Below are 12,993 nucleotides of genomic sequence, written 5' to 3'. Positions count from 1 at the left end.
AAGTTGACATTTTCTATGCCATTTATCTGGACAGGTTAGTAACCCTTCAAATCGGTCACCACATCTGCTTGCTCCTCAAATTCTATTCCTCCACAGAAAAACACCTAAAAGAACAGCTTGTGTCTATCATAAGATCTTGGATCCCCAGAACTTACACACCAGCTAAAGAGCCGCAAACATTAGTACCTGTTCAAAACAGCCTGCAAGAGTTTGAGCATGCAATTGCAACGACTTGGTTAATTCAACAGAAGTAGTCGCTCCGCACCAGCTTGTTGTGTGTCAATGCCCGACAAAGACCCAGATGGTTAACCGAAAGCTGCTCCTCCTTAAAGAAACATTTACATTTCTACAGAAAGGAAAGCATTTACAGCTGGCCTGGCTCATTCGCCTGGAATGCAGTTCAGCAAGACCAGTTCTGAAGCCTAGCTGACACTGCTGCAGTGTCTTACTCCTTCAGATCTGAAGGAGAAATTTTGTATCATGCAGCAATTCTGGGAAGCCACCCCTTGGCTGACACCATTCTTCTACCACTACAAATCCTCATGTTTTCACTCTGAAAGCACATGTTCTAGCTCCATGAGACTGACTCTATCAAACACTTAGTCACGTTCATAACAAACACTGGGTCTGCTTGTGAGATCAAGGAGGGTTTAAGTAAAACCAAAACCAGGAAGGGTAAGCAGTCACCTCTTGAGTACTGTGTTCAGTTTTGGGACACTCGGTATAAAAAAAGCCACTGGCTCCAGAGCCAGGCAGTGAAGCAGGTTTAGGGTCTGGAAAACATGTTGTGAGGGAATTGTGGTTGTTCAGTCTGGAGAAAAAGAGGCTGAGAGGAGATGATCTTACTGTCTACAACTACCTGAAAAGAGGTTATGGCAAGGTGGGTGTTGGGTCTCTTTTCCCAGGTAACAAAGGACAGACAAGAGGAAATGGCCTGAAGTTGCACCAGGGGAGGTTTAGGTTGGACATTAGAAGAAAATTCTTCACTGAAAGGGCTCTCAAACCCTGGAACAGGCTCCCCGGGGAAGTGGTTGAATCCACATCCCTGCAGGAGTTTAAAAGATGCAGAGTTGTGGTGTTGAGGGACATGATTTATCACCTGACTTGACAGAGTTAGAGAATGGCTGGACTCAATGATCTTAAGTCTTTTCCAATTGAAATGCCTCTATGTTTCTGTGCAAATAAACACAGTGTGAGCAGGTAGGGTATTAGGAATTCCACACACTGGAATTACAGTGCCACCAAAGAATGACTGAACTAGCACATTCATCAGCTTTTCCACATGCCCAGCAAGAGTTTGTTGGATGTGCACTTCCACAGCACATTTTAAAACAAATTAAGTTTGCTGCCTTGGAAGGAGAATACTTGCAAGCAAGGAAAGAAAAAAATAAAATAAAGAAGGAAAGGAAATCACTACAGGCCTCCCTCAAAGAGAAGAAAACCTTCTGTCAAGTCTCACAACAAAAATACTGCACATATATTGCAGGGGGAGGAAAAGATTGGGGGGAAATGCCACAAACTCTGAAGAGACACTCCATTTCCAGGGCTCTGTTTTACTTAAGTCAGAAGGGCTCAATTTAACATTAACAGCATCAACAGCAACAAAATCATTCCATGCCCTGTTTAATCCACTTAACAGCATATATTAACAAAGAGCAACATTTCATTTTCATTAGGTTGATATCCTGGGTTCAGGATGAACCTTCTCTCCAGAAAGAGACTCCAAAAGAGCCAGCAGAGATCAAATACACACACCCTTCATATGAACACTAAAAATAATAAATGAAGGGGGAAAAAAGAGAACAAGAAAACCCACCTGTCTGCAGCATGACTGGTGCAATAAAAGCCAACCCCACCTTCTCTGTGGAGTTGCCAGCCAAAATAAAACATAGCTGTAGTACTTCAAGGGATAGAAATAAATAGCTTGAACTAGAAGATAAATATTAATGTATTTTTGCTTCATACCCATCTCCTGAAAGCATCAAACTGCAGTGTTTCATCTCTGAATGAAAGCTCCAGCAAGGATGAATCTTAATTGACTCATGAAATTAGGTTACTGACAACACTGGATCTAAAACATCTATAAAAATTATCCAAGGAGGCAATTTAGGCACTTGCTATAATTATTATGCACTTAAAATCTCTCCAATCAGAGAACAGCTACACAGGTGACAGAATCCAGAAGAGGATTTTATTTAGCAAGTTAGATTTGTTTCCTGCCCCAAAGATTCAATGTAATAGCATCTTCCACCAAGGTGTTTTGGCAAGATGAAAACCACTCTGCATCCACGGGAAGAGAATGGTAACTTCCTTCTCAAGCCTGCTACAGTGCAGAGAGGTTGAGAGAAAAGGATGAGCTGAATGCCTGGCCCACTGTTACTTTCCCATTTCTTTGAGGATAGCAGCAATCACTGTTACAGACATTAATGTAGCTGGGAGCTATTAAGTGCCCTGGGGACAGTCACGTGCGTGTACCAGGTCCCACTGGGATGGAGTTAATTTCCTTTTCAGCAGCCTGTATGGTGCTTTCTCCCTTTCTCACTCTTGCCCATGATGAGTAGACTGGGGGGCGCAAGGTGCTTGGAGGCAACAAAGCTGGGACAGCTGACCCCAGCTGACCAAAGCGATATTTCCTGCCCCATACCTTCACAGCTGGCAGTAACACTGGAGGGGACTTAAAGCAGGCGCTGCCATTGCTTTAGGACTGGCTGATGGTTAGCTCATGATTGCTTTTCTGTCTTGCTTGGGTTTATTTCTATTTGGCATTTTTTTCCTGCCTTGACTTATTAAAATGTCTCTGCCTCTGTCCCCAAGTTTGGTCACTTTTGCCTTTCCAATTCTCCCCCACATCCCAGAGAGAGGTGAGCTGCATGGGGTGTCAGCTGCCTGCTAGGTTCAGCCATAACAGAACCTAAGCAGCAAAGCATCCTAAGGTGGTAGTTTAGCCGAACTCACTTTAAAAGCACTTAAAACAACAATGGCAGCAAATTGAACACCTGAACATTTAGCTTTGAACATGAGCCAAACACATTTATGGCAGAGAGACTCCCATTGTGTTGTCTCAGGAATATAGATTTTTGGTGACAGATCACAAGAATTTGAGCCAGCTGAAATGCTACAGATCTGGTTTGCAACTCAGTTCAGGCTCTAAAACTTGTGCATCAAACAAACCACAATAATTGTCCCACACACTAAGTATTGCCCCAGCACAATACTATCAGAAGAAACCAGACAGAAAATACCTTCACAGTGCAGAACCAATGGTTATCCCCAGTTTCACGTCAGCCAAAAATTCCAATTCTACAGCCAAGGATTCTGGCTCATGGGACTACCAAACAAACAAGATTACCAAGGAAATTTGATTCCAGCAGATTACTATTTTCTCATACATAAAACTTCACTGAAGTGCTCACTGAATTCTGGAAACATTCTCCTTTTTTAACTCTACATCAGTATCTGAGACATTTTTCCACCTGAGAGCATGTGGTACAGCATTCCTTGGACTTTGTAGCTTTCCTTTGGAAACTAGTTTGCTGCCCACAACTGTAAAAGATCACAAAATTCTGTTTCACTGCCAGGGTGCATAATGCTAGGCTTCATCATGACTGATCATAGAATAGAATACAGACAGAATACAGATTTAACCAGGCTGGAAAAGACCTTCAAGATCACCGAGTCCAACCTATCACCCACCACCATCTAATCAACCAAACCATGGTACTAAGTGCCTCATCCAGTCTTAGTTTAAATACTTGCAGCGATGGTGACTCCATCACCTTCCCAGGGCAGCCCATTCCTCATGAGTGTAACACAAAGCAGACTTACTAGACTTGCATAGAATCAATAAGGTTAGAAAAGACCTGCAAGATCATCAAGTCCAACCTGTAACCCAAGACCTCATGACTACTAAACCATGGCGCCAAGTGCCACATCCAATGCCCCTCTTGAACACCTCCGGGGACAGTGACTCCACCCAGCTTGTTTCCAGCCACACTGTTAAAAATAATAAGTCAGTAATTCAATAATGTATTGTAAAGCTGGTTATTTCTTAGAAGTTTCCTGAGGATTTGTTTTGTCTTATTTGTAAGAGAGGAGGTGGGAAATAATCGATAACTCCAAGCACAGTGGCTTTGGACACAAGCAACGGTAGAGATGTAATTAATCATTTATGAATGCTTCTCTTTGAACCAAATCTGACTTTGAAGGTAAAATTAAGTATGCTTTAGTATTCCACATCATAATGCAACCACACCTACAAACTGATCACTGAAGTTTATGAATGTGAAGACAATTACAGCATATATCATGGATAAAACCCCTAGAACAGTACAAACAACAGCAGTTTATAGATGTCTTATTCAAAGGCAGTTTTTAAGCTGTGTCTGTGTAGCCATTCTCTCCAGGCAGGTGTAATTATACATTTGTTTTGTACAAGGTATCTTACAAATTCTTTTCATGGAGACTCTTAATTGTGACAGCAATCATACTGTAAATAAAACAGGGCAACAGCCAACTGTGTGCAAAGCCCCACAGCATAAAACCCCACATTTTTCTGCCTACCAACAAAGCCTCCCACATGCAAACTCTGCAGCAGGAGTTCATGCACACAGCTAGCAGACTATTTGTTAAAGAGTTTTAAGCTGCTACCACAAATTTACAACAGCTTTAAAAAGTCAGAGTTTCTGCTCTAGTTGGATTTCCTTTAAAGCTACATTTATAGTAGAACCCTAATAGGTACCAGTATGATACTGTTACTGCATTTGTGTTGTCAAGTGATTAAAACAAAGATAAACTTTGACTTCTCAAACCAAGTACCTCTGTTTAAAGTTCAGTTTTAATAAAGAATCCACCTAACTACCTGCTTGGTAACATGGAGAAGAAAACAGTTGCACAGCACTTAAAACTACATCTAAGACTAAGTAACACCATGTAAATGAAGCTTATTTGCATCTCCAAAGATAGGCAGCATTTTTGTTTCACTATTAGACAGTCATTTGACAGTGTCACTGACATCGAGCAAAACCCATCAGGAACACACAAAGGGGGAGAAGCTCTGTTCTTCTCATGAAGTTCTCACTCAGTCCAGTATACAAAAACACTGCTAAATGGACCTTTCTAAACAGGCTGGTGAGCCCAGTTCTTCATAGCCTCAAAACACACAAGCTTTATAATTGAGCATTATTAAAAGGATTCTTCCTCTCATTTGATCACAGACACATTGTAGGAAATAGTCTACATTGGCCTCTGCCACCTCAGTGGCCAGACCTGCTTAGGTCTGAAGTGACTGGCACGAACCACAGACACCTCAGAATTTAAACACATCTTCAAGCCTTCCATATCTTCATTACTCTTGAATTATCACTGGAATCAAAACCCATTGAGACACATTAACAGATATTTTGGGGAGCCCTAAAAACAACTTGGCTCAGAAGAGTGAAACAATGCTAGTAAAAATGTAGTGAAGTTATCCATTCATAAAACCCCAGCACTTGACAAAGCTCCCAAGCATGCAGACTTCTTTGTAACACCTCAGAGGTTCACAGCATCCCAACAGCCACAACTCTTATCTCATCTAAAGCCCTAAACAGCACAGCAAAAGGACTGAACTCAAACAGGAATGCCACAGAGGAAGGCTTCCACTCAACCTAGCGCCAAGCACAGACGTTGTGCGTCCAACAGAGCAACACACAGTTGAAGTGTTGGCCTATAAAACCATGAGGGCCAAGGTTAAAAGGTCCAGATGTTATTGCTGCAGCTGCAGGCACAATTCACCTTTTGTGCACGCTCTCACCAGATTCATGAATAATCACAGGAGGACAAGGCTGACCAGCCTCCTGCATCTTCTGAATGGAGGGTTGCTATAATTTCCTAAACATCTGTCTCATTAAATTATGTGCATAACAAAATTTACTGAAATAATCTAAAGGATCTGTCTAGACCAGAAAATTAATTACCAACTGTAACAGTATTTCTAAAAAAAAACAAACCCAACAAACATAACAAAAATCAAAACAAGTTTAAGTAAGCTCAGTCTATTCTTGAAACTTATTGATCCTGAAAGTGAAGACATTATCTTTGTGCACTGAATCAACAATAAACTTTTGAAGAGTACAACTGCAAGCGATGGTGAGCCACATTTGACATATTCTAATTGCTTACTGTTCTCATGCATCTTGCTATTACAAGCCTTCAAGAAGACAAAGTAAATGATGACATCATCATACATTCTTCTGCATGGCAATTATTCAGATTGCAAGGACTGAGATACTGTATTCTTTAGATCTCAGTTCTGTAGTGGTCTGTTCCATGAAATAGTACAAAATATAAAAGAACTGATACAGCACATAACCTGTATCTTTTTTTGCAACAGGAAACACATCAAAGTCCCATATCTTCCCAAGCTGCAGATACAAGGTGACCAACGAGTTCGCTGCTCTCACTTCGCAAATCATCCAGCAAGGTGAAGATGCTCCTGTGATCAGTCACATATTCAAACACAGCAAAAACATTCCAAATCTTGAGCTCTCCATATTTAAAGCATATTGCTTTGCTCACCTTTCTTCCAAAAAAATAAGAGTGGCAAAACATTTCAGCTGTTTCACGGAGAAGAGGCACTAAGCATGTTTAAAATACCATATTAGTGTCAAATGCAGACACTTCTCCTGTCTTCGTGACTCAGGAGTCAAAACTGATGCTGAGTGAAAGACTAAGAGAAAACAGCAGCTGGCAAACGGAAGTTCAAGTTATCAAGTAGCATGATGCAACATTGCCTTGTTCAAGGACAAGTTACTTCAAACACCAAAGCTAATTAATAACCTACTTAAAAATTCAGCGTACTTGCATGAGAGTCTTGCTTTCAAACAGCAGCAAAACTCATCTGACTGGCACTACAAACAGAGATTTAAAAATATAACCTTATCAAAGCACAAAAGCCTGACATTTTCCAGCCAAAGCCAACAGAAAGCTGAGCTTTCCACCTTTGTTCTAGGTCAGCATGTGTGAAGTTCACACAGTACAATTCACAACAAGAAAGTCTGAGAGAAATACCAGTTTCAATCATAAGACCTGTCAGCTTAAGCAAGTACGTATCATTGAAAGCAGGAACCGTTTGAAAACTGATTTAAAGAAACCATCCAGGAGTGAAAATCACCCTCCCATCATCAGTTACCAAATCAATCTGTGTGGATGTTAGCAAAGAAGTAACAGCAGCGAAGCACTGCTTTTCAGTACTGCATCAGCTAAAACCTTTAACCTATCTTGTCTTCAAGCATCCAGTTTGTTGTCTAATCAGCATTTTCCATCTTGAACCTCTCTCTTGTGTTTCTAGGATTATGTTGATCTAGCTGGAGAGCTGGCTTTGGAGGAAAATGGCATATTTATTCCTGGAGATCAGGTGTCTCAGTGTTTCCTTTCAAGCACCACTCCCTGAAGTTACAAGTTCATGACGAGGTGCTGTTGGTTCAGGAAAGCAACATCAAAAATCATTCTTGATCTTATCCTAGATCATGACTTTCTGTCATGTGGTCAAACATCTGTATAACTTGACAACTATTCCAAGAAAAGCCATGTTTACAGCAACTGAAAGCCCAGGGGAAATTCACTGCTTGGAATTTCTTGTTTCTATGCTAGTTCAGCCAGTTCTCCTACTTCCATCCCACAGCACAGTGCTTTATGTTTGGAAGTTACCCAAGCCACTGCTTCCAGAAATTGCCCTGAGGTTTTAGAAGTCCCAGAGCATAGTGGTAAAAAGTTTGTTAAGGTGACATGTGTTTTTGCCCCCAGTGGAACGTGGAGTTACTGAACTTTGGCAGCTTAAGTTGGAATGAAGCAAATTTTTCTTGCATGCATAAGCTTTAAAAAAGGAAACACTATGAAAGGAGCGTGACAGAAACACTAATCCATGTTGCAGATCTGCCTCTTCTCCCTAGTTTGCCTTTTTGAAACCTTAAGCAAAGGATTTTGTATTTTAATTGAGAAAATTCACAGTAAATTGAAGCAGTATCTGTTTGCATTCAACATATTCTGGCAGATACTTCGTAGGAGAAACACAAGGCTAAGGTAGATGTAAAACCCAAGACGATTTCAAACCCACAGCTGAAATTCTAGCCTGGAAGTGTTGCAGAGCAACAAACTGCTTCCTAAAAGAGCCCTCAATCCAAACACACACACACAGAGCACAAACGTAGTTAATATCCAAATTAAATAAATAGCAACAGAAGTTATACCTTTGTTACCATGCAGAAGTTCTGGTGGTATGTTATTTTTATAAAAGCCTATATTTTCCTGCTATCTTTCCCATCTTGCTTGTCTCCCTTTCAGGAGCTCTGTAAGAGAGGGTAACTGAAGGAGAAAATAAAGAAAAATATGCCAAACCCAAATAAATCCAAACTGCTCATTGTGCTCCAACTGTGGTCTGAAAGGCCCCTTGGGGCTCCCGCACCATGCTGAAGCTGAGCTCAATGCATTCATCTTGGGAACTGGGTGTTGCAGACTCCTTTGCTAAACTATCCAGCTCGAAAAGCTGTCAGGAAACAAAATACAACTAGAAACGTCCCTGCGCTAGAACCGACAGTGCTTCACCGACCTGCAACCCGCGCTCTACACAGCAACGTCCTTCAGCCCCCGCTACCTCCCTGCCTGCGGAGCAGAGTCCCACGGTTCAGAACGTGGTTCTGCCACCCCGCCCGCAGCTGAGGGCCCCCGAGGTCCGCTGGTACGTGGCAGGTAAACACCATTTCAACCCAGCACGCCACTGACTCAGCCGCACAGGCCCACGGCTTGCGGCACACTGAGAAAACAAGCGAGCGGGTCAAGGATCCCGCGTCCGCCGGGGAAGGGAGCGCAGCATCAAGGTAACCGCGCTCCCCCGGCCCGCTGACCGCCAGCGCTCGGCCGGGGCGCTCCTGTCCCCTCCTTCGGCCAGGCTGACAGGACGCTCCGCGGCGCTGAGAAAAACCCATAGCGGCCCGCCAAGGAGCGGACCCTCGCACCGGGCTGGGCCGCGCCAGGCCCGGGCGGGGCTGGGGGAGGCGCTGCCGCCCTTCCCTCAGTGGGGGCGCGCGGCGGCAGGTGGGGGTGAGCCGAGCCAAGCCCCAAGAGGAGAGAGGTCCACCGCGGAAGGGAGCAGAGGGAGGGCAGAACGAGGTGGCGCACCCAAGGTCCGGCCCCACGGCATTACCTGACACCACGCTCCCACGACGGCCCCACGGCAACACACCCCCCCCACCCGGCACGGCTGACACCGAGGCGGAAGTGCGGCCCTCGCAGCGACGGAGGGACGCGCCGGTCCGCCAATCGTAGAGAAAAGCCTCGCCCCGCTGTCGTCGAAGCGACGAATCAGCTTCCCCGGCCACGCTCCCGGAGGTGGGGCGAATGTTAATCAGATGCCGAGCCTCAGCGGTCCGGGCCGCACCACCGCTGGGGAGGCGGCTGGCCAATGGCGCGGCGCGGAAGGCGGGGCTATACAGATGAGCGCGGCTCTGCTGCGGGGCGGCCTCACCTGGCTCGGCCGGCAGGGGATGGTCCGGGGTCCTGCCCAAGCTGCGCGAACGGGTACGGTCCTGCTGCACCCAGCTTGGCTTTGCAGGACGCATGTGCCGTCAGCCGGCTGCAGAGCGTGAGCTCGGCTCACCGTAAACTCCGTATAACAAAGTGTCCTTCTGACTGCGAGGTGGGAGGCTTTCAACTTGTTCATTTATACTGATGGGCACCCATAGGGTTTCTTACACCTCTCCTGGACGACCTGAAGACTTGTGTATGTCGTAGTTTACTCTGCATGGAGAAGACGTTGACCAATTTTGTAATTTTTGTAATAGTATAGGTGTCTCTGAGGCATGCCACGTGTTACCCATGGGCTGACACTTCGGTTTTCAGGGCATTGTTTCATCCTCGTGAGCTCAAACACGCTCCATGCCCAGATTTTCAGGGTATTCCTTCATCCCCGTGAGCTCCAACGTGGTCCATGCCCTGCTAGTCAGACTGTCTTCTGAGAAGCCCAAATCCCACCACAGCTGCATGTCCAGCTGCTCTCATCAGGTTAATGGACAGCTGGAAGTCCCAAAGAAACAGTCAATAAAGCAACGGGCTGGTGGTTCACGGGTTAGAGTTGTTCCCTACCAGGAGAGATGCTGGCAGGTGCCTTTCTTTCTCTTGTTCCAAACTTGCACTTGTTCATGCACAATGGGTAACTGGAGGCAAGTTCATAATAATCCCCTTCAGAGTAATTACTAGCATGCTAGAGCAATTGGGACTGTTTGTAGAGGTTGATGCAAGGATCAAAACTGTGAGTCATGAGTTTAAACTGGTTAATTTCTCTTGGATAACACCTGTTATTGTTTACCTTAGTCTCACATTGGAGTCTGCAGGGGGTTCTCCTTTACATACAGTTGGACTTCATCTGTAATCAGAGTTGAAACTCTTTTCCACCAAAATGTCTCCCTCCCTCTCTTCTTCCATCCCTGAAAATTAATAATCAAGTGAAATCTCATTGGACTCAGCAACCAGGACTTTAAAAGGGGGAACAACTACACCACCAAAACCCAAACAAACAAGTAAAAAAGCTATATCCCAAAACAGACATACATGGAGTGAGGTGCTTCAGGAGATCAGCCACAGGGATAATAAGCATCCATCCTGAGGAGCTAGAAACAGATCACTCTGGATGAATTATGTCTCATATCAAAGTATTTAATTGCTGAAGGAGACTTTTTGTCCTCTTGAGCAGGAATTCGTACAGATGTCAAGAATACCTGGCACCATAGTGAACAAAAAACACTTGGGAATGACAAGCTGGAGCAAGCTGGAGCCTGAGGAAGGAATGGTAGGGAGTGAAGGAGGGAGATGAGTCACAGAAGTATTTCTCTTCAAAATGGGCTTCTACCGCTGATGCCCTTCTCAATGCGAACCAAATATAGGAATTAGCAGATTAATTCTGTAGCACAGATAGCAGAGACCAGCCTCCAAGATCAGGCTCTAGAGCCAAATCGTCCCACAGCGGTTTGGCAGAGCAGCAGTGATCAGTGGACAGGGTCTTTTGTTTTCCCAAAGCCAGGCTACACGTAGCAAGAACTGCAAGCCCCCTCACCTGAGGTGGGACCTCACCTGGAGTACTGCATCCAGGTTTGGAGCCCTCAACACATGAAGGACATGGACCTGATGGAGCAGGTCCAGGGGGCAGCCATGACAGGGGGCTAGGGTTGTTCAGCCAAGGGAAGAGAAGGCACTGGGGAGACCTAATAGCAGCCTTCCACTACCTAAAGGGAGCCTACAAGAAGGCTGCAGAGGGACTGTTTACAAAGGCCTGTAGTGATGGGATGAAGGTTTGAAATTAGAGATTTAGATTCAATGTTAGGAACAAGTTCTGCACCACAAGGGTGGCAGAGCACTCAAACAGGTTGCCCAACAAGGGAGTTGAGACCCCATCCCTGGAAATATTCAAGGTCCAGCTCAACAAGGCTCTGAGAAACCTGATCTGGTGGAGGATGTCCCTACTCACTGCAGGAAGACTGGACTAGATGACTTTTGGGGGTCTTTTCCAACCCAAACTATTCCATGATTCTGTAACTTGTTCATCAGAAGTGGATACAAATGGCTGCAACACTGATGGGGGAAATTGTTGCTACCCCAGACCTCAGCCACCAGAACACCTCAGCTGTGGGAGAGGAGATAGGCCAGGCAGTAGTGGACCTGTCTGGTGGGGTGGCTGCATCTCCAGGAGGTAACCAGTGTTTGGGTACCATGCAAGGGCTCCTGCTGCAGTGCAGAGGCAAGCCACAGATATAACACCATGAACATAATCACCTGTAGGCACCTTGCCAGGAAGGGTGGTAGTCAGAGGTAGGAATGGCAACAGAGACCCACACCATGCTGGGATTCATTCCTCCACCTGCCCTTGTGTAACATGTCCTTAGAGGTGCAGCAGTGAAAATAGGAACCACTCCTTTGCTGCATGACTCCCTCCTGCCCTCCCTGAGCACATCACCTGGCACACTGGCTGTTGATTCTGGAGTATTACTCACCCCTAAATGAGCTGACAGCTCCTGGCCACCAGCCATATGCTGACAATACACAAGACACAAGTTAACAGTGATAATGCTCCTTGCTCTTGGCATGAATGTGAGGTTTTAAATGAAATCTCCCCTGAGAATTTCTCACACACATTGGGACTGAAGAGTGGTTTGGGGTGGGCACAGCTGACTCTGAGGATCACACACACACAGAACCACTATGGCTTCAAGACCAGGATGTCTGTCAGTCACTCTGGACCCAGTCCTGCTATACCTACATATTGTTTCACCCCTGCATTCACCCAGGTGAACTCACAATGCAGCTGTTGGACTCATATTTAGGGGAAACAAATCTTTGGGAGGATAGAGTAATTTATATTAAATCTGGTTAGAAGATTTTTCTGATTTGCCCAGGAAGGTTATTTTTGTTTTCACTAAGCCCTGATTCAGCAGCCCATTGCTGGATTGCTCAATGTTACAGGCTCAACACTAAGCACAGAAATATTCCTACTGCAGCTCTTAGAGCAAAGGCCCACAAACAGAAAGTAAGCATCAGTTTCAATTATTTAAACAGGTCATTGCCATAAGTAAGTGGCTGATCTGGCAGAGTTCTCTGGGAGGATAATGAGAAGAGAAAGTCACTGATGAGATGACCAAGGAATAGTGACCATATGTGGCTTTTCCATTTGCCTTCTGAGCCTGAAACATAAATCCTTTGCCCAGGCATTTGGTGGGAAATTGAACTAAAACCCCATGTTTAGCAAAACCTAGGTTACTTTTTAAATTACAAAATCAGGGGTTTCTCTAGCAATCTTAAATCACAACCCCCCAAAAGTGAACAGGGAAAAGAATCTAGCTCTACATTTGTCTCCCTCCTGTGCTGGCAATGAAGGGAGAGAACAGTTAGCTTTTAAAGGAGATGGCATGGGAAAATTTGCCTTGCTGGGAAAAGTTTTGCAGCATTGAAAGTAATTAAAATGGGGGTTTA

At 44.8% G+C, this 12,993-nt stretch overlaps 1 protein-coding gene across 1 annotated transcript in view; it reads right to left on the bottom strand.

Annotated features, from left to right (window-relative positions):
• The window catches only part of OSBPL2 (oxysterol binding protein like 2), a 37,271-nt gene extending 28,025 nt beyond the window's left edge, over window positions 1-9,246 (bottom strand). Inside the window, exon 1 of the mRNA XM_009909965.2 lies at window positions 9,179-9,246. The gene's annotated coding sequence lies outside the window, so the exon portion shown is untranslated. The remainder of the gene's footprint in view (window positions 1-9,178) is intronic.
• Window positions 9,247-12,993: the final 3,747 nt, after the last annotated feature.

Source organism: Dryobates pubescens, chromosome 26, assembly GCF_014839835.1.
Source record: "Dryobates pubescens isolate bDryPub1 chromosome 26, bDryPub1.pri, whole genome shotgun sequence".
NCBI classification, from domain to species: Eukaryota; Metazoa; Chordata; class Aves; order Piciformes; family Picidae; genus Dryobates; species Dryobates pubescens.
The sequence above is the reverse complement of the archived record's forward strand: the minus strand, read 5'-3'. Positions and strand labels throughout refer to the sequence as shown.